This window comes from Lepeophtheirus salmonis, chromosome 12, assembly GCF_016086655.4.
Source record: "Lepeophtheirus salmonis chromosome 12, UVic_Lsal_1.4, whole genome shotgun sequence".
Lineage (NCBI taxonomy): Eukaryota > Metazoa > Arthropoda > Copepoda > Siphonostomatoida > Caligidae > Lepeophtheirus > Lepeophtheirus salmonis.
In genome coordinates this window covers 8,774,765-8,794,944 of record NC_052142.2, presented here as the reverse complement: position 1 = coordinate 8,794,944, position 20,180 = coordinate 8,774,765, and the positions used below count along the sequence as shown (strand labels likewise).

Sequence of the window (20,180 nt, the reverse complement as noted above, 5' to 3'; positions counted from 1 at the left end):
TCCTTCTGTAAGTGCAATGGAGCATCGAACTAAACTAAGATAATAATTTCTACCGTGCCCGTGAAACACCGAGCTGCACACCTCCATATTACTTTTTAGATATTAAACAACTAAGTTTTGATTAATCGCATTTAAAATTATTTTTTGAATTCCATGATGTTCAATTAACTGGATCAAAAACTTTTTAAAAAAGAATTAGGAAGTCTTGTATCGAACTTATCCTTTCTAGTAGATTCAGTTCAATTTAAACCATGAGTATGAGTTCCAATTTTCATGAGTCTTTTAAAAAAAAATTAAGCAGGGATCGAAAATTTTTTCTTTTAATAGTCAAATTATTTGAAATGAACCAAATTCTGTTCTAAGTTCATTCTTCAAAAAATATAATGAACAATGCAAAGTACCAGATGGATTACTACAGCATTAGCTCTTCAGAGACTTTACATCCAAACAAGATCTCTACCAAAGGAAGCTACAAGATTTTTGTAACAATTCCGAAACTCTATATTCCAACATTAATATAAATAAAGCAGGTTCCTCAAATAAAAAAATGGTTTGAAAGATTTATTATTATTTGATCTAAATTAAGAAAGTAAATATTTCACCAAAAACAAGCTACATATTTTGGCTATCTTATACAAAACTAATCTATTATTTGTGTACCCAGAATATAATTTTATGTGATTAAGCTCCTGCAGAAAAAAAATGAAATTTAGACAATATCATTATGAAAGACAGACAAAGATGACAGGTCGGTTAAGTAAGAGAATAATTTCCACCTAAAGATCGTTTGAGCGTGAATTTAAATTCTTATTTGGAGTTAATAATCATGTCACTATCCCATTTAATTATTTAACTGAACATCAACATGCAATTATTTTCAAATTAAATTTAACGTATTTAAGTACGAATATATGTAACAATTTCTGTTGGTTTTGTAAACCACTGATAGCAGACTTCTTTGTTGTTTGTTTAGGAACTGTTTTCTATTTGCTTCTACAACTTGCAGGACGGATTGGTTTTCATTTTCATTATTTAAACAGAAAATATTTTTTATTTCTATAATACTTTCACACTGCAATAGTACAGAGTGGAGCTGTCATCCTTGCCTTTGTATATAGAATTGGGTCTAACTCTACAAATCTTTTTATTTTGACTACCTCCATCTTCGTAAGTCTAACAAATTTTTGTAACGTAAGAGGTATTTCTTTATAACGTATATTAGCTGCGCCATCCATCAAAAACAATAAGCAGCTCCAGAATCTCGCTAATGACTTTTGTTTAGTAAACTTCTTTGAACAACCGATGCTATTATAACTATTTTTATAAGTTGAAATTAAAAAAAAAAAATGAGGAAGAAAGTCAATTATAGATACACGGAATGCAAACAAATAGGATGGAAAAATTGAAGGTAATGTAAATGGTAAAGTGTTAACAAACAATGAATATAACCAATTTTGTGTCATTCAAATAAATATTTAAATCATACAATATATTATAAATAAGATTCCTTAATTCTCCTAAGAATCATTTTTAAAATTGAAGAAGATTGACTTCATCCATTTATAAGTCTCCAAAAAGAATGTCCAGCACTTCTTGTACATTTATTTCTCCAAGGAGTTGACAAAGGAAAATATAAATTTATAATTAAGTAAGTCATAGATTGTTCGATTAATCAAATATCTTTCAATTATTTCCGGTTTATGATTAGCATAATGTGCAGAGGAACATAGTACTTGTTAAATATTCATACCATTACTTTAAATGTTTTTATGCATAAAAAAAAACTATAATCAGGTTTGGGAAGAATATAACTTACGAAATAAAATAGTCTTCCAAATTCAAGGTAATAATTGTCATATTTAGGAACAACAAACAGAAGGTTAAATAGTACAAGAAAGCAGACTAATCTTGTTCAACCTGATTTAGGTGACATAATAATCATACATAAGCAAAGTTGCTCCCTTATTGAAGCAGTACTAGCGATTCCCATTCTTGAGCCACTAGAACCGAAACTGATGAAGTCAAACTGAGACTGCAACATATTGCTTATCGGGGTCGGTTAAAAAGATGTTTATTAAATATAACACATCTATTCCAAGCTCTTTCCCATTTGAGAGAATTTTCAGCACTAGAAAATATTTATTTCACAGAAATCGTAATAAAATGTGTGATGATAATTTTGAAATGCAAATTTTAATGCACCTTGATAAATTATGAATTTTTTGATCTGTTCTTTTTTTAAAACTTTTTTCTGATATAGAATATATATAATGAAAGTACAATACACATTATAAAATATAAATTAGCTTTATTTTTTTTTTATAAAAGTGTTTTATTCAGATCTTAAAATAATAATACATTTTCATAATATATACATACATATATACAGTGCCGTATGTCAGGAAGATTTTTCGGTCCGCTTTACAAGGGTGAACAGTTGATTTTCAGTGGTGAACGTGGGATATTTAAACAGGGCAAATGCTACAATATAGATTAAATCTTGCAAGAATATCGTCCAATGGACTGTCTGACCATTATTTTCTTCAGGCAAAAATTGGGAAAAATAAAATGAAAAGGAAAAACTCTAGACGGAAAGTCAATGCCGACCTATTCATAAAGGAAGGAGTTTAATGGAGTATAAAATGCACGGTGCAAGAATGAGAGAAATTTTTTGAACTATACAATTAAGTCAAACAATTTAAACCTCCTTAAATATTTTTAAAATAATAACAGATAAAGATAATGAACAAGATTATAATATACCATGAAATGGTTACATTGACAGAAAATAAATTATGTTCACAAGTCTTGATGTTCTTAACTCGCATGTATACGTGGTGATGTGTTTGAAAAAAATGAAGAAAAAAATGCATGTGTTCTTTATCATGATTAGAAGAAGAAGTTTTTCCTCTCTTTCCTTGACGCAAAGGTGTCAATCAAACTGTCCATGTCTTCATGGAGCACCTTGTCCACCATCACCCTGTCCATGTTCAAGAGGGTGAGGGAGGAGAGTCTCTCGTGGTCCATGGTGGTCCTCATGGGGTTTTTTAGCCTTCTGAGACAGGAGAATGACCGCTCCGCCTCACAGCTGCTGATGGGCATTGATGCCAGGATAACGATCACCTTGTATAGCTCTGGCATCAGGCGGAACACTCCTGAGCTTATTAACTCCGCAGGAATTGGTGACGAAACCATGTCTTCTGTGTCAATATCTGCCTAGAGAAACATAAATTTTAAACATATAATCCAAAATGAAACATTATAATATTAACCTTGAATTGCTGGAAGATTGCATGGTCTGACTGGAGCTGCTCGAGTTCAAGTCTGTAGTGCTTGGCGAACACGCTCAATGACACAGGTCTCCACTTAACTGTCATTGACGATTGCAATGAGATCCATTGTGATGTTTGTATCGTCGGTGGCAAATCTGCTCTCAAGCTCTAATACAATCTTATTTATTGCAACATCGAAATGTGTTTCACGGAAGTAGGATTCAGTTGTTCCTTTCCACTTTATTCTCCTTGGAATCTTCGCCTCCTTGAATTCCAAATCAATTGAGTTGTCCTGGTCAAATACTGATTTCATCTCAGACGACTTCAACTCAGCAAGTTTCCAGATTGATTCAAAGATTTTCTCATTCTTAAGATCTTCAAGAGTCCTAATCACTAGTTTGACGTGTTTCCGGGCCTTTGCTAGATCAACCTTTCTGCCTTAAAGTTCATCTGACAAGCTAGATGTGTGTCTGAGGAGTGTCTTCAACAGTTCAATGCCGAAAACAAATTCGTGACTAAAGATGCTGTTGAGCAGAGAAGTTGCTGTTGAACTCGACAATGTATCTTTATCTTTTCTCATTATTATGGAGGTCTTCATGATTCTGACCATCTCTAGAGATACAGCGTGTACAGCATCGTAGCGGAGACTCCAGCTGGTAGTAGACTGGTTCTTCAGGGTCATCACCTTGGCATGCTCCTCATCTTTACTTGTTATCTTCACCAACTTGTAGATTGCTGACCTCTTTGGTGACCCTTCAATGAAGTTGTATAAAATTTGTACTGTCCCCATTGTATTTCTCAACAGGGTTATATCTGAGAGAAGATCCTTGACTACAAGATTGAGGACATGGGCGTAGCAGTGGATGTAGACACACAGTGGGGCTGCTTCCTTCCACCTGGTGGCAAGACCCTTCTTGATGCCAGATATGTTGGAGGAACCGTCCGCGGCCAGGGAGACAGTGCGGGCGGGGTTAAGGCCAAGATCCTTGACAGCTTCGTGAAGCTTCTCAAACAAATATTTGCCGTCAGTCTGGATAACTTTTACAAACTTGAGGAAGCTCTCTTTCTTGATGCCTTCACTCGTCAGATATCCCAGTGACAGACTGAACTGCTCCGTGTTTGACATATCTGATGTCTCATCAACAATCACAGAGAACCAGTAGTCATCATCGCCGGCACAAGTCTTGACATCTTCAATTATATTTTCGTCACTTTGGATGCTATAATCTCTATCAGCTCATTTTGGATGTCAGGTGAAGTCCATTTGGCAAAACCTGCCCCAGCTGAACCAAATTTTTTGACTTCGGCCTCCAGTTTATCTTTGAGAATATGATTGTCGTGTGAACGCAGGGACAAAAGCTCCAAGAAGTTTTCTCGATTGTTTTCATTAGATTCTGTCAACTTTTCTCTTGTTTCGGAATTGCCCCTAAAAGCCAATCCTTGCTTTGCGAGGAACCCAACAGTTTGGAAAAGATACCTCAAATAAGCTCGCCAGTTCACGACGGCCTCAGCATGTTGAGACTGAACATGGCCGAGAACAGAGGTATTCTTTCTCTTTGATGTGAGGAAATTGATCCACTTTTCCATCAACAGTTTGTGTTTTTGGTTGTTAGAATGAACTTTCAACGAGGAACTGTTTTTCCATGTTTTGAACTCAAATTTCCCAAGGTTGGAAATGGCAAATTTGGAACAGGCGAAACACTTGGCTGACTTTTCAACCTCGTCATATTCTAGCCACAGGAACTTACAGAACCAATCATATTGAAAGTCTCTGGAGTATTTGTCATCTATCTGAGGACTGTATGTTTGTAACTTGGGCTGTAGAGGATGATCTCTCTCGACTTTAGCACAGTTTCTTGCTCAGTCTCCACTCTGGTTCTGGTCTGGATGTCCTTCCGCTTTGGCTCCCGCCCTGTAAGTATCGGGTCACCCATCTGGCTCGTGAAGACGACAGGGTACTCTGGGCCTCCGTCCACAAACTCCTTCTCCTCAGTCTTGCTCTTCTCACCTCCCTGGACATTGTCACTAGTCTCAGAGTCCTCTGCAGAGGGAATATTGTTGTTGTTGACTACAGAGAGCTGCTTGGGAGAGAATATTGGTCCGATATCGAGATTAGGAAGTCTTATTCCAGGAGAAATCCGTCCGCTGGGGTAATTTGATGAGTCGCCATTAGTTTCTGTGTCTGCAGTAACTTTCTCTTCAGCAGAAACGGACTTTTCAGATCTTGGTTCAGGCAGTAAGGCCTCAACTGGAGCAGGGTCATCGGGACAGGAGGAGGCAGTGACTGAGGATGAGGATGTAGCAGAGGAAGTTTTCTTAACAGCAAAGTTCAATGTTTTCTGCTTCTTATGATCACTTTTCACTTGATACTTGCAGCTGGGGTCATTCTTATGGAGTTTAACTTTGTGATAATTAAATTTGTCCTTCTGTATTTCCTTCTGATAGATAGAAAAAATCACCAACTCTCTGTTAAAATGCGTTTTCTGCTTCCCGTGATACATTTCTGATAATTAATAAATTACTGCAACAATCCACTCTAAAAAGTACATAACTATTATTTATGTCCCTTTTAAGCAGTAATAATTTAATTAATCTTGTATTCAATGAAACAAATTCTCTCGCTCCCAAATATTTCAAGAGTACTCCATACGAAAAATGTTGTGTGCGTCTTTTTTTTTTTTTTTGGCTGTAAAGTACTTCACATTTGCAACAAGTAACGTTAAACATAATATCTAACTCAAATATCCACTCAATGTGAAGTACTTTAAATCGATACGAAAAATGTTGTGTGCGTCTTTGTTTTTTATTTTTGGCTGTAAAGTACTCTTGAAATAACTGCAGTAATTTATTCATTATCAGAAATGTATCACGGGAAGCGAAAAACATGTTTTATATTCAAAGGTTCAATTATTTATATTTATAAAATGACAGGCAATATTTGACAGAGATATTACGGTAAATTACAGGATTTGAATTCAAATTTCTGCGATTAATTGAGATACCCGAGAGTGTTAACTGTAGTTTAAAACCTCCGTTTTATCTATCTGACTTAATTTGGCCCCAATATTGTCTTAGAGATATAATTTATTAATTTACTAATTCTATAAATGTGCCGGTGAATTTTGGCTACTTTAAGTACAATTTGTGTTGCCTCCAAAGGATTAATCAGAATCATTTTTTCATTTAAATGAACTATAATTTGTTGGAAAATGTATTCCATGTTCAATTTTGAGAAAAATTATCTAGCTTCCTTTTGGGTGGACGTGCTACAAATATGTAATTTTATTATAATGACTCAGTACTATTATGAGTTGGTCATAAGTTACATATATATAATAGATTTTAATAATTAATTATGACTTAATTCATCTATATTTACATACCTATATGATTGGTGGACGGTTGAGTAAGGTGTTTTTTTTGGTCCGCTGAAGCAGACAAAGCGCAATACTGACGTACGGCCCTGCATATATAGAGACAAACTATATATTTAAAAGATTCGAAGTTGTGGGGATTTAAAAAAAATTGTTTTGGCCGATTAAAATCAATATTATGTCGTTGGTTATTCCATAAAAAAAAACCACCTTTAATATCATAAAACATTACATTATCCCTGACCCCTTATCGTCAAAAATCTTCAAAAAAAGTTATACTCTGTTGAATAAAAGTTTCGAAGCCTACAGGATTGCATTCTCCTTTATATCAAATATGATACACTATGCTCAAGACACATGTGATTAAAAAGTCAATTTTAAAATGTGATGTATGTTGACTTGATGTAGCGATCATTTTGTCCTTATGGTAACATCCACCCTGTATTCTTCTTTAATTTTTTCCTCTAGAATGGTACGGACTCCCAGGATCCTCCAGCAGTCGTAGAAGAGGTGCCAGCTCGTTTCTTTTACTTCCTTACAATAGGAACAACTCTGTCCATCCTTTCCTGGACGCGATTTATTCGTGAAGAGGCCCAAAGTCGCCATCCTATAGTGAAAACATTTTTGCTTTGCGTTTGAAAAGGAGTTCCACATGACGGTCCGTGAATTATGGTCATTGACGTCTCCGTGGATCTGCCATATCCTAAGAGTCTTCTCTCAACTATTAATTTTCCAATTACGTTCGGATTCTGATAAATTTTTTTATCTTTTTATTCGGGATTACCTCCAGTCCGATAATTGGGGGAGTAAAAGGTCGGAATCTTATCTCTGAAGATATGTTTGTCTTCATTTGGATTCTTTTGAGTGTCAGAAAATTAGCCCCCATCTAGTTCTACGTATTGGCATTCTATTTTTCTTACCGAGGTAAGCCCACTTGATTTAAAAACTTCATCTAAACTATTATAGCGACAATTGTAATTAATAGGTTCATCAGGCACAAGGAGCTGTAAAAAAAGCTTTAATTAATTAGTCAATTTTCTGAGTTTTTTTTTTTTTTTTTAGTTTTTTGGTATAACTGTAGGGTTGATTTTTTTCTTCGCAAGGGTGATACAGTTGTTTCTGATTTCCAAATACATAAAGTCTTCCGATAGATTTGTAAAAGTCATTTTAGGCACAGACGGTGTAAATTAAAGAGGGAAGGGGTGTGTAGATTATGGATCTATGTCCCCTACTAAGCTTTTCAGAACTTATAATAGGATAATTATAATATTTCCTATGCAGTGGGGGCCTCACACTAATACATTTTTAGTTGAGGCTCGTTAATAAAAAATAATAATAATAATAAAAAAACATGTATACTATAGATGTGTAGAGTAATAAAGACGCAAAAAAAAACAATTTTACAGAAATATAGCCTCCAACCTTCTCAACAAATTTTAAAAATCTAATATACTGTGCAATTCATCGATATTTTCTCCTGGGAAATTATAGATGGAATTAAGTTGATCTGTATGAGTATCTGAGGATGCCTTTTAGTTTTAAAATGCTGCTCCAACATTTCAGAGACTCCTCGATTCAATTTTTACGAGGAATTCCAAATAGTTTTGTTTACCTTGATGACATTCTTTTAACTGCCAAGTCAATGAAGAACATTGGTAAATGTTAAAGTTGTTTTATTAAGACTTAAGACAGCTGATATTATCCTTTCCCAAGAAAAATTGTAGTTATTCTGAAATTGGTAAACTTCTTTGGGCACACTATTTCATCAAAAGGCTTTAGGCCTCTAGGATGTAAAGTAAAAGCAATTTAAAAAGTAACAACTCCAAAATCAAATCAATGAACTGGAAATATTTTTGGGCATGGTGCAATATTACTCTTAGGTCATCAAAAGATTGTATCAATGCTTTTATATCACTTATTGAAGAAAATATAAAAGTATAGTTTTAATGCAGAATATAAACATTGAACACGTCCTTCAATTTATAAAAATAATTTTTCTAAGAGTACTCAACTTGCATTCATAGATAGTTTATTGCTCTCATAACTGATGTATCTGATACAGGGATGGAAGCCTTCCTCGAACAAAAGGTAAATGGGCACTAGCAACCTCTAGCTTTTTGGTCTCGATCTCTTTCTACGACACAACATAAGTATTCAACGTTTGATGGGGAATTATTAAGTGTTAAGGAAAACATCAAACATTTTCAATGATCTTTGGAGAGACAACTTTTAAAGTCTTCACAGAGCAAATGTCTTTAGTTGCTGCGATTGAAATTCACAATCTCTCTGGACACCAGGACAATTATGTACATTCGCATTTATAGCAGAAATCAACTTTAATATTGAACACGTTTCTCGAAAGTTGAACCATACTGCCGACATTTTCTCCATAAGTGTAAATAACATCAAAACAGGGCCAAACTTCCTTGACGATATAGTTGAGGATCAAACAAATCATGATCCTAATTAACTTTATTTTAAAATTAAACCGTGCTTTATACGTTCCAGAAAACTTACTTGGTGGTTTTGACAATGTTGACACATTGGTATCGATGTATCATCTCAAAAATTGCTTCAAAATATCTTGCAATCTTCACGCAAGGACAGTCATCTAGGTTTCAATGAAGCTTTAAGAAGAGTTTCACTTTTATGCTTAGCCTAATTTGCGAACCGACGCCATAAACTTCACTAAAGTATGTTTAGCTTACCAACATGCTTAACCTTTCAGGAGATCAAAACCAACGATGTATGTGTGCTTCAGAAATCAACAATTTCCTACATATTCTATAAATATTAAATTAAAGTTTCCAAGGGACAACTCCAATTGTCAAATCAATTCTACTCTAGGCATATGATAATGAAATGACAATTAATATTCAATTGAGTCATTAATTATATGATATTCAGCAATGCAGGTAACATATGAAGGACTAGGACAACGAAGAATCCTCCATATCCACTAAACCCAAGAGATTATTTTTGCCAATCCTGTACTTGAACCTATCGGTTATCATCACAGATTGCTATTAATCAGATCCCTGATTAAAAATCCATTATTATTGATGAACATGAGAGGAATGGGAACATTGTATGTAATGAATAGGAACGTTTTTCCTGTAGTATAAACGCACCTTTGCAGTCACCAAAAAACCACATTATATTGAACGGAACATCTTTTCCTACTATATATTTACTTAGTTGATAGGTTGAGATATTTTGCCCATAAAGAAAAACACGGACTGTCTTTTCGAAATATGTCCATAGTAGGCATTTTTAGAGGCAGACACCGATCTATGAATCGGCCTTTAAGTCTCCTATAACGACTTTTTCCCCTGTATAAGCGTCTTTGCGATAAAAGCCTTCGCATTTATCACAGTAACCTTCAATGTTCTTACTTTGGAAGACGCACTCTTAGTACAACCTGTTGATCTAAACAGAATTCTGGTTGTGATGTATAACAAAAGATATAGATATACAGGATATATGACAAAGGCCTACCGGTAAATTCATGAATAAACCAATGGTATAATTTCCAACAATTAAGACATGACAGTCTAAAAGCATTACTCTTGTTGGAAGTTGAAATTGTGAAGGAATTTTTTTACCTATCTGCTTAACGTTTTGCCGAATTCATTCATAATTGACCCAATTTTTTTTTTAAATCTAGTTATTCTAGATGCTTTCTACCTAGAGCATGAGGCTCAGCAAACGTTAGAATATCTGTGTTCATCTTCAGTGGCCAAAAAATCAAAGGCTTACAGAACTACCCTATTTTCCGTAGCGATAATATAAATTTCACCTTCGAGTATATTTGATGAAATCACACATCGTGTATCGATAGGTCACCTTTCCTCAGTGTCTCTATTTCTAATTCTATAATATTGTTCAAATTAATAAAAAAAAATATTTCCTTCCAAAATTTGTCTAATAATATAAATTTCCAAACTTGACTCATACATTGCAAAGTTTTTCCACAAAAATGAATTCACAGTGGGAATAAAATAAGAAAATTGATCAATATAAGGGTTTGTTAGGTAATTTCTGAAGAGGACCCACGTAAGGCCTGGGCTGCAAGAAATATATTTTCCCTTCACCTTCTTTGGATATCAGATCAACCAATATATGATTTTTTGTACATTTTTAGTACTATAACTAGTGATGAAAGTCCTGTGAACAATGGGCAATCAACATGGTAACCCTCAAGGTTAATAGAAATACAAGGTTAGACCATCATATAATCGGGCTTGCTAGAATTTTCAATTTGTTGTATCGTACCGACTGCTAGAAGGACAGACTTGTTTTGACAAAACAAGCATCCAATCATATTTATGACGTTACTAGTAAAAAGCGTGGTGGAAGTGGAAGTCAAATATCAGTAGAACACGCGTTATTGTATAACCTTGGACTTCTATTAACTTTGGGTAACCCTCACAATTTGAAGAATTAGATTAGCTACAATCAACTGCGACAAGGGAGGAAAAAGAGAAGGAAATAAAAAAGGATATTTCATAGAATTACTTTGATGTTGATCACCAATTCTACTCTGAGTCCAACAAGGACTTCGAAAAAATTATGAAGGTTACGCTCCTGTCTTTTATGAGCACACACGAATGTTCAATGAGATTTTGAATATAATTGAATCTATTTAGGACAGGATATCCATTTCTCAGGAATTAAATAATAATAACAACTGCTAAGTAAAAGAAAATTCATTGATTCATTTGTACTACACCTTAAAGTTGAACGAAGACGTGATGTTAAGCATTTTTGTTATGAAAATCAAAAATTGACCGAGGAAAGCGTAGTTTTAAAACCAAAAGTGATGAGCGGTGAAAAATGATATAGAAAATTTGATATGCATTGGAGTAGACTGAAAAATTGACAAAGACACTTTAACATATGAAGTGGTCTACCATAAAAGTGGATACGTTAAGCTAAAAAATGTAAGGGACCTGAACACCATCTCACACTTACTATAGAGTCTGGAAGCAAAATTGGAAAGTAATTGTATTACCGATTCTTAATAACTTGTGCAGCTGGTGTTCGTCATGCAGAAGAAGTAAAAAATGTTTCAGAAGAATAAACATAAAAACTTTATCACCATATGAATTTAGGTGAAGTATTAAAAACTTATTATGAGTTTAAAATGTTGAAACAAATTTTCTCAAACAATATATTTTTAATACAGCTAATATTATAAATGTATATTTTGTATACATTTTTTTGTATATATTTTCTAGTGTTATTCATATAATCTTCAATGACTTACAAATAGATGGATGCAAGTAGCCTATTAAGCTAAGAAAATAAATATAATTTTTTTCACTCTTCCATATATTTCAGTAATACATATTTCCTTGATTAAAGGGTGAATGTAGTTGATCTTTAAGTCGATTTAAAAAAAAAAAACTAGTTGAGTTACGTATTAATCATGTTCTTCTTCGTTATCATATGAGTAGGTCTGGGCATCAAGCGAGTGCGAGGAAAATACAGGAGCGAGGATTGATGTAAGATTGATAAAGAAATCTAGGTTCCAGGTTATATAATTATCTATATAGATTATACATCACAAAATTTACCGTATAATTGGAATTGTGATCGAGCTAAGTTATTTCTGCGTTACATACATCAAGGAAACTGAAGGACTTTTATGAATGAAATATTTTTCTTAGAGTAAGAGACGAAGCAGAGTTGACTCAACAAGAAAAAGATTACATCATTTCAATTAAGGAACAGTAAAGGGAGATGATAACTCTTTCTGTTGCTTACTTGGGCTTTCAGTTGATTATTCTGTATTTTTATGGAACTTATTAGTTCTTATAGTAGTATACGATTATTCCAGAGAAGATTTGGAGGAATTTATGAATTTTTGAGTATAGAGGCAATTATTAACGAGGTTAGAAGTCACTATCACAGACCTTGGTGGGAAGGAGCATCTGCACAATGAACGATACTTTCATTAAAGAAGATAAGATCCACCGAGTGAGGTACATAGAGACGAGATCCCTTGAAAAGAACATGAAGAGAGAATCAAAAGGTGTGTGGTTAGGATTTCTAAACGGATAAATATGAGCTTCATGGGAAAATGGATAGATGTGGATCCAATTAATTGTAATGTAGGCGGAGGGGCAACATTTTTAAGGCATTTGACGAATAAAATTAATTATTTTCAATATTGCACTAAGGTAAGCGGCAAAATTCATGGGAGGAAGATGTTATCACAACAGTTGTTAATAAATAATGAATAAAAAAATATGAAAAAAATAAAAAACAAACGTTTACCTTTTATAATCACAAAACAGTAATTCATTGTCCAAACGTGCCCAGTCTTACATATGAGCTAACTTTCACTATCAGTGCCTGTCTAAAATCGAAATTCGAAAGAAAATGCTCAAATCGACCTACCTTAATATATAATATTTTAGAACATTCTCCTATTACCTTGAATGTTTGGCGAATAACTTCAGAAGCTTGTTGTTTTTTTACTTTCGCTTGCATGCAAACATCACATCTTCCAATTGCGTCCTAGATATGTCTATGCATATTTGTCTGATATAAATACTATTTTTCCATGAATTTCGATTTGTTTATTCTGGGGTTAGCTATAAGAGGGGTATAGGTACTGAAGTTGCTATTACTTGTTTCCTTAATTTTGAAAGTAAACAAATCTCATGTAACATCGTTTTGAAGATATAAGTTACATTGTGCAATACATAGATAATTATAATATTTTAAATATATCTTTGAGTCTTTCGTTAGAGATTTTATATATTTATTTCATATTTGTTCTATGCTCATTCCTTGATTTATATACTACAATATATTCTTTTAATCATTGTGTAATTTATTTTTATTTTTGAAAAATTCACTTCGTTGATCTTTGTTTTTTGAGCTTCCTTATCTTCTTCTTTATGGTCGCAGGAGTTATGTTCGTTGTCAAGATGATTTAAATTACATGTGTTCCGTTTTGTTAATATTTTTATGATCTTTTCTTCGTTTATATTATCCGTTCGTATACTGAGGACGTCGGTATTATGATTTTGCTTTCCAAGATTATATGTATATTATCCTAATGTTATACAACCTATGAAGAATGCCTGATAGTACAGTTGTTTCATAAACAATTGAAGAAGTTGATGATCTGTGTTGATTGTGAATTTATAGCCAGCTAGAAAATATTTAAAATGATGAACAAATATAACAATAGCAAATAACTAATGTTAAGGATAATTGGTTGTTTTAATGAGTTTTGTTTGAGTTCATTAAAGGTTTCTTGATGCCGGTTTTTACAAATCCATTCAACTTGTCATATATATTGAGTTAAGGGCTAGGTAATCTTACTATAATTAGACAAACATTTTCTATCTTAAGAGGTTATACCTAGAAATGTTTAAATTAATTTAACAATTTGAAGTATTTGTTGTTCGTAAATTGCTTGAGTTAGTCTTTCAGACTGAAAAATATGTATTTTTCCAATTTTATGTCAATTATTAGTAAATAAGTCAGTTTTGGCTGTAATAATACGTAGATTGGCTTAAACGTAGAATTAATGGCTATACTTTTGTTTTGATATGACCATTCTTTCCAGTATCAAGTTCAAATTCCAGTATTTCGTTTTTTCCAACATTGCATGAGACTTTTGAGAGAATTTGATAAAATTGATATAGTGAATTTTCTTATAACTATCTTTTGTTTTACTCAGCTATTTATATAATTTAAAAAAAAATTAATATCATTCTATAAATCTTGACGCTGTGGCGTCGCCCGGACCGGACCAATCTTTTGGCAGGTTATTGGAAAAGACCGGGACGTGAAAGAGAGGAAAATAATAATGACAATTATAAAATTAAAAAAACGTCAAAACATAGTCAAGTGTATAATATTAATTAAAAATGTTAGAATAAAAATTAAGATAAAAATAATATATTTATGTGGTGTTAAAGCAAAAATCATTTGTATATTTCCGATAATTTAATTAATTCAGATTATGTCTGGATTCGCTTGGATCGGGTAAAAAATCCTCTGGAAGCACCTTATACGGGTCCAGCGAAAGTCTTATTTTGGAATTTAAATAAATTTTATGTGGAAGTACCACCGGGTAAAAAGGACACTATTTCTATTGAGTGTCTTAAACCCGCGATCATTAAAGAATTTTTAGTCCGAAACGATCACCCAAAACTATTAAATGAATTTCAGAAACGAATGAGCCGACTTTTTCCAAATCTATGGATCACAAACAACCTTTCGAAGCGGTAGAGGACCGTTTTCCTAAAAACGCAGATAATCATAATTTTTAATTTCCTAATGCTCTGTTTATCTTATGGGGGAACTATTGTGTCGTCGCCCGGAACGGACTGATCTTTTGGTTGGTTATTGGAAAAGACCGGTATGTAAAAGAGAGGAAATTCAGAATAATAATTATATAATTTAAAAAAACGTAAAACACAGTCAAGTGTATGATATTATTTAAAAATGTTAAAATAGAAATTAAGATAAAAAAAATATATTTATGTAGTTTTAAAGCAAAAGTCTATTATTTTTCCCTTCTTTAATCCACAACGCCTAATATTTCCTTTTATTTTATTAACATATGACAAATTCAGTCTCTTATTTTATTCAATTAGAATTGTAGTGTCTGAAAGAGGACGTATGACTTGACATTGACTAATTCAACATTTCTATAATAGTATTTATCACTTTGTAAATCTTCTTTAACAACAACAATTTTAGTTAATAGGTTAGAAAAATATATCATATAAACACAATCCTATCTCAGATAGACTAATAACAACACAAAATATAATTTTGAAAAGAGTACATATATTTTAATGTACATATATATTTTTATTTAATAGTTAATATGTTAAAAATTTCTTACATTTCATTTTTTTTTTTTTTTGTATATTCAACTTAAATACAATCTCTTTTTATGCTTCAACAATAGTCTATCATCTTGTACACATCCCATCTTCATCCACAACGTTTTTACATTACAATTAAATCTTGATTAAATGTTTTTTCCTGTTCATCCCTTACATCACCAAGATTATCAGGAAAGCTTGCAAGATGGCAATGTAAAAAATAAAGTATGATACTCATTTTACATCTCATTACTCTTTAGTCCTCCATTTGTATGTGCACTAACTCTTTGTAGTCAGTAGCTTTGGAATTCCCCAGGAAGTTATCCACATATTTGAAAAAAAAAAACACATTTCTGATTCCTTTCCAGGTTTGTCATTTAACTGATAAACTCTTCATATCTGATAAGTTTATGTATTTTTGCTCCATCAAAAATACCATATTCCAGTAAATTATTATTATGTATGAGACATACTTCGACTTATGCAATATGTTCTGATTCAATTGTGGGGCTAGAAGCTCAGATGTCTTTTTCTTATTCCCAAATCACATATCAAATCATTTAATTCATGCTGATAATATTATTTAAGGTAACAAGATATATCTTTTAAAATTTCAAATCAAAACGTCACATCCATTAACTTCTACCGATAATTGGTGATTATCCCTCACTTCCATTAGGGTACTCATCCTATCCAATCTCTTAGGAAAAAAACTATACTAATTTTGTATTATTTGTGGTAACATTCTTTTTAAAATTAAAGGAAATACGTCGATAATGTACGGTAGTTGACGACTCAATTTCTTACAAACTCTTGTTTCTAAGGATGTTAATTCCGGTTAATTGTGGCTCCATATTTATTCTGGAACTCTGTGCGTACTCAAAAACTATCTTAAGCTCGTCAAAATGCATTCTGATCAAATGTTTTTTTATAAAACTTAGTTCATTCTGACAAGCTATCAGCGAATACAAGATACTTGGGGCCCTTAATATCGCAAAAATCGGATAATACAGATTCAAAAGGAGAGTAGGAGTCTACTTCATGTACGAGGTTTTGTTCACTTTAAGCATCCATGATCAGTATTTTTTCTGTTGTTACCTATATGTGAAGTCACATCCTCGATGTGCATAAGGTACGAATGATCTAATATTTTAATCTGTTATAAACATATTTTGGTAAGAACACATTTCTAGTAAGGGAACTCACATATACAACTGACCCCATTTCTTATTAAACTTTTTCCATTGTTTTAACACGTAGAAAAATGCCACCCTTAATATCGATTGGCTTTCCAATAACTTCCCAGAAATGATCTTCAACCTTGATCAAGTCGTTTAACCATTGCTTAAATCTCAAAAATAAATTTTCCTCCTAAAACATTACCAAATACCAGTCTCTGCAACCACTACCAACTATCACGGGCCTCATTAAAGTGTATTTAAAACTTTGATTTATTCCATCCAACTCAATACTGAACAACTTCATCTATGACTTTGATTGATCTTCAGACTGGCCATTTACCAACGTATTATTTTTGAATACTAAATGCTTTTCTGATAGACGAAAGTGCAGAAATTTGAAGCGAACGATCTCCAAGCACTCGTTTATTGTTTTTAAGCTCAGAGAGTCCTTTCTTATCAACATCAGAAGGTGGAATTATTTCCATTAATATTCTTGGGTCGCAGATACATGTTAATATCCCGAATGAATGACTTCATGACTACAATTTATATTTCTTTCACATTCAACCTTCGTTGAAAAATCCATACGTTTTTATGAACTCATGTAAAGAGATAATAACTCCGTCTCCTTTACTAATTTTATCTCTTGATTCACTACAAGTGAATTTATTACCGCTAGGACAATTTACTTGGCTTAATTTAAGATGCCAAAATTATCTTTCACAATATTATCACCCAATGTCGTTTGATAAAACTGAAGCAACGGGTCGACCTTTACTTCATCCCCGATCTTAGTGATTCTTTTGAACAATTACCATTATTCCAATAACCAATTTAATTCCTCCTATGAATCAGTTTCTATGACAGTCTAGCATCTGGGAACATGACAAATGATCTTTGTTCTTGGCATCTTAACGTCTTGATTTCTCGCGGACTAAATCTAATTTTGATCATATCAAAATATGTGAATAAAAATCATCTTGATTCATATAATCACTATATATTTGACTATATAATAACAATTAAACTAATTAAAAACAGATGTATTTCAAATACCAACATGTATATATAAAATATTATTAATTAAGCATACTTAAACTTAACATAATTGATATGGGGACTTGGAAATCGATGGAATAAATAATGTATTAATATCTCATTCAATTATCTTGGAGAAGACGGGGCCATATGAAGTTTTCCCCTGGATATGGGCGATACTAGAAGCTGAAGGTAAAAAGAATCCAGACCGTCTACAGTGTTCGCCGATTAGAGAAATGGATAGTGTTCTGATTAAAACGAGAAGTGTATACAGGCTTGCTATTGGCTCACCGGCCCCAATCGAAGGAAATGAGCTGATCACCCTATATCTACTTGAAAAAATGAAATATAATTTGTGGTTAGCCACAGTGGGAGATATGTTAAATTCTAGAGGGGCTCATTCTTTATTGGTCTTTCTGAAGAATCAACTCTAGTAATACTCATTCAATCCAAAATGGAGGACGGACGGAGACCCTTTCAAAGTTGCCAAATCGACTATCAGGTACAACATCTCTTGACAAGACCACAAAGCCAAATTTTAGGAGGTTTTGAGAGAGACAGAATAAGAACAAAATTTAATCCAAGGTGTTAGTGATCCAATCCTCACACCAAAGCAGATGCACTTGAAATATCGTATCTCATCTGGAGTCTTTTTTCCCAGAGGGGGTTTTCATGTACGAACTGCAAATAATGTAATGGGGAAAAAAGTTTGTATTTCATAATTTTGGGACTACTGATCCCTGAAGTTTATAAAAAAAGACATTAGCCAGAGTGTGAAACCCATATTAGGTAGGAATCCATACAACCACGAAGTCTTGTATGGTTTTGGGTAAGCTGGTGATCTCGAGCAAGTGGCCTGTAAAGCTAATAGTAAATTACAATGTTTATTATCTGGAACACAATATGACAATGTTAATCCCACGAGATAATGTTCATGCTGCTCTAAACGGGCTTGTATGGATAACGTTAGTGGAGAGGAGAGAAGAATATAGGGTGAGAGGAAGAAAATAAAATAAACTATCTTTACTCTTGTGGAGACTTAAAGCTAGAGCTCTACGATTAAGAATTGATATACCAAGCGTCGGATTAAAAACTGGATTATCTGATCTCCCCTTCTCATCTCTCTTTTTTTATGAGAACAAAATTAATGACACGGAATATTATATCCAAAATAAATTTTTCATATTTTATATAATTCATGTTTTACTTCAAAATATTGTCTAATAACTCTTAATTAAATTTTATCGATTTAAATTGACGGAGATTCTGAATTGTTTTCATTTTAAATTTTAAAATAGTAAATACAAGTACTGTCATATTATAAAAGTGAATAAAGAATCAGTTTTAAAGCTTACAAAAGCTTACTAAAAATAAAATTATTCTTTATTAGATTCGCTAGAAAATATTTAAAACCTTCATTCCTTTTATTCATATTTCGATTGTGTTTTGATGGATTTCCAGTCAACTTATGCTGTTTACGTATTACCACATTATTCAAATAATGGTAATATATTCTCTGACCTGTAGAATTCTCCATAACCAAGAGTAAAGAAAAAAAAATCTGACAAATTCTCCGTCCACTATTTTTAATTACATATATATATTTCGTAATTTAAAAATATACATAGATTTTTATTCCATACTGTATTATAATATTGTTTGGTAATATTATAAGAAAAGCGTAGATATATATTTTTATTTCCATATGACAGTATGACAGCCAAAATTTCTTCATAGAAATAATAAGATGGCCAATATATATATATATATATTCAGGAATGAACAACTAATTGTATTACTGTCCTTTTGAAAACGGAGCATAATTATAAAACAGCTTATTATTTCTTTTATTTAAAAAATAAAATACATTATGAAATATTCATAAACTATCAAGTGAGATGAGTAAATTGGCAACTGACAACAAAATACATATTGTGTTATCGAGATAACACCGTGTGTAACTTGGGGATTGAGGACAAATCAAGATGATGGATGATAAAAGTAAGTTAAACACGACTTTTATAATTTGACAGAATTAAGCAGGTCCATTTAATGACGTAACAAATGTATGGAAAACGCTGCCCCCTTCTTGTATTTTACGCTAACATTACTACAAATCTCTCAAAATGTAAGATATGCTACTTGTAAACTGGGCCTGGGAATATATATAGGGTGAATTACATCTTATTTTTATACCCTTGTAGATATGAAAAATTAAAAAAAGTTGATGGCAAAGTGAACTAACACATAAAGAATGTTTTGATGCCAAAGATCGATTATTTTTTGTAGATTAAGAAAAACTGAGATGATATATATGTGTAATTTCTAGTGATGTAAATCGTGTGGTATTTTTAGCTGGCCTGTTTTTTGGAATTGGTAATCTGAAGAAGGGATTTACTTTTCCTAAGCAATTATCATTGTTATTTAATTTCTGAGTATTGAACTTTCTTTTCT

General features: G+C 32.6%; 1 protein-coding gene and 1 long non-coding RNA gene across 5 annotated transcripts in view; both read left to right on the top strand.

Annotated features, from left to right (window-relative positions):
• Positions 1 to 20,180, top strand: part of LOC121127289 (cationic amino acid transporter 2) — a 41,195-nt gene that overhangs the window by 5,635 nt on the left and 15,380 nt on the right. Inside the window, exon 7 of one of the 4 annotated variants that reach the window (XR_005867735.2) lies at positions 15,591 to 15,732. The exons of 2 other annotated variants lie outside the window; for them this stretch is intronic. The gene's annotated coding sequence lies outside the window, so the exon portion shown is untranslated. Of the gene's footprint in view, positions 1 to 7,114; positions 7,571 to 15,590; positions 15,733 to 20,180 lie in introns of all 4 variants that reach the window. One more of the 4 variants, XR_011782488.1, reaches the window with a different exon arrangement.
• On the top strand, positions 974 to 1,389 carry LOC139906709 (uncharacterized). Its single transcript, XR_011782494.1, has 2 exons — positions 974 to 1,167; positions 1,223 to 1,389. It is a non-coding gene; the product is annotated as an uncharacterized lncRNA (long non-coding RNA).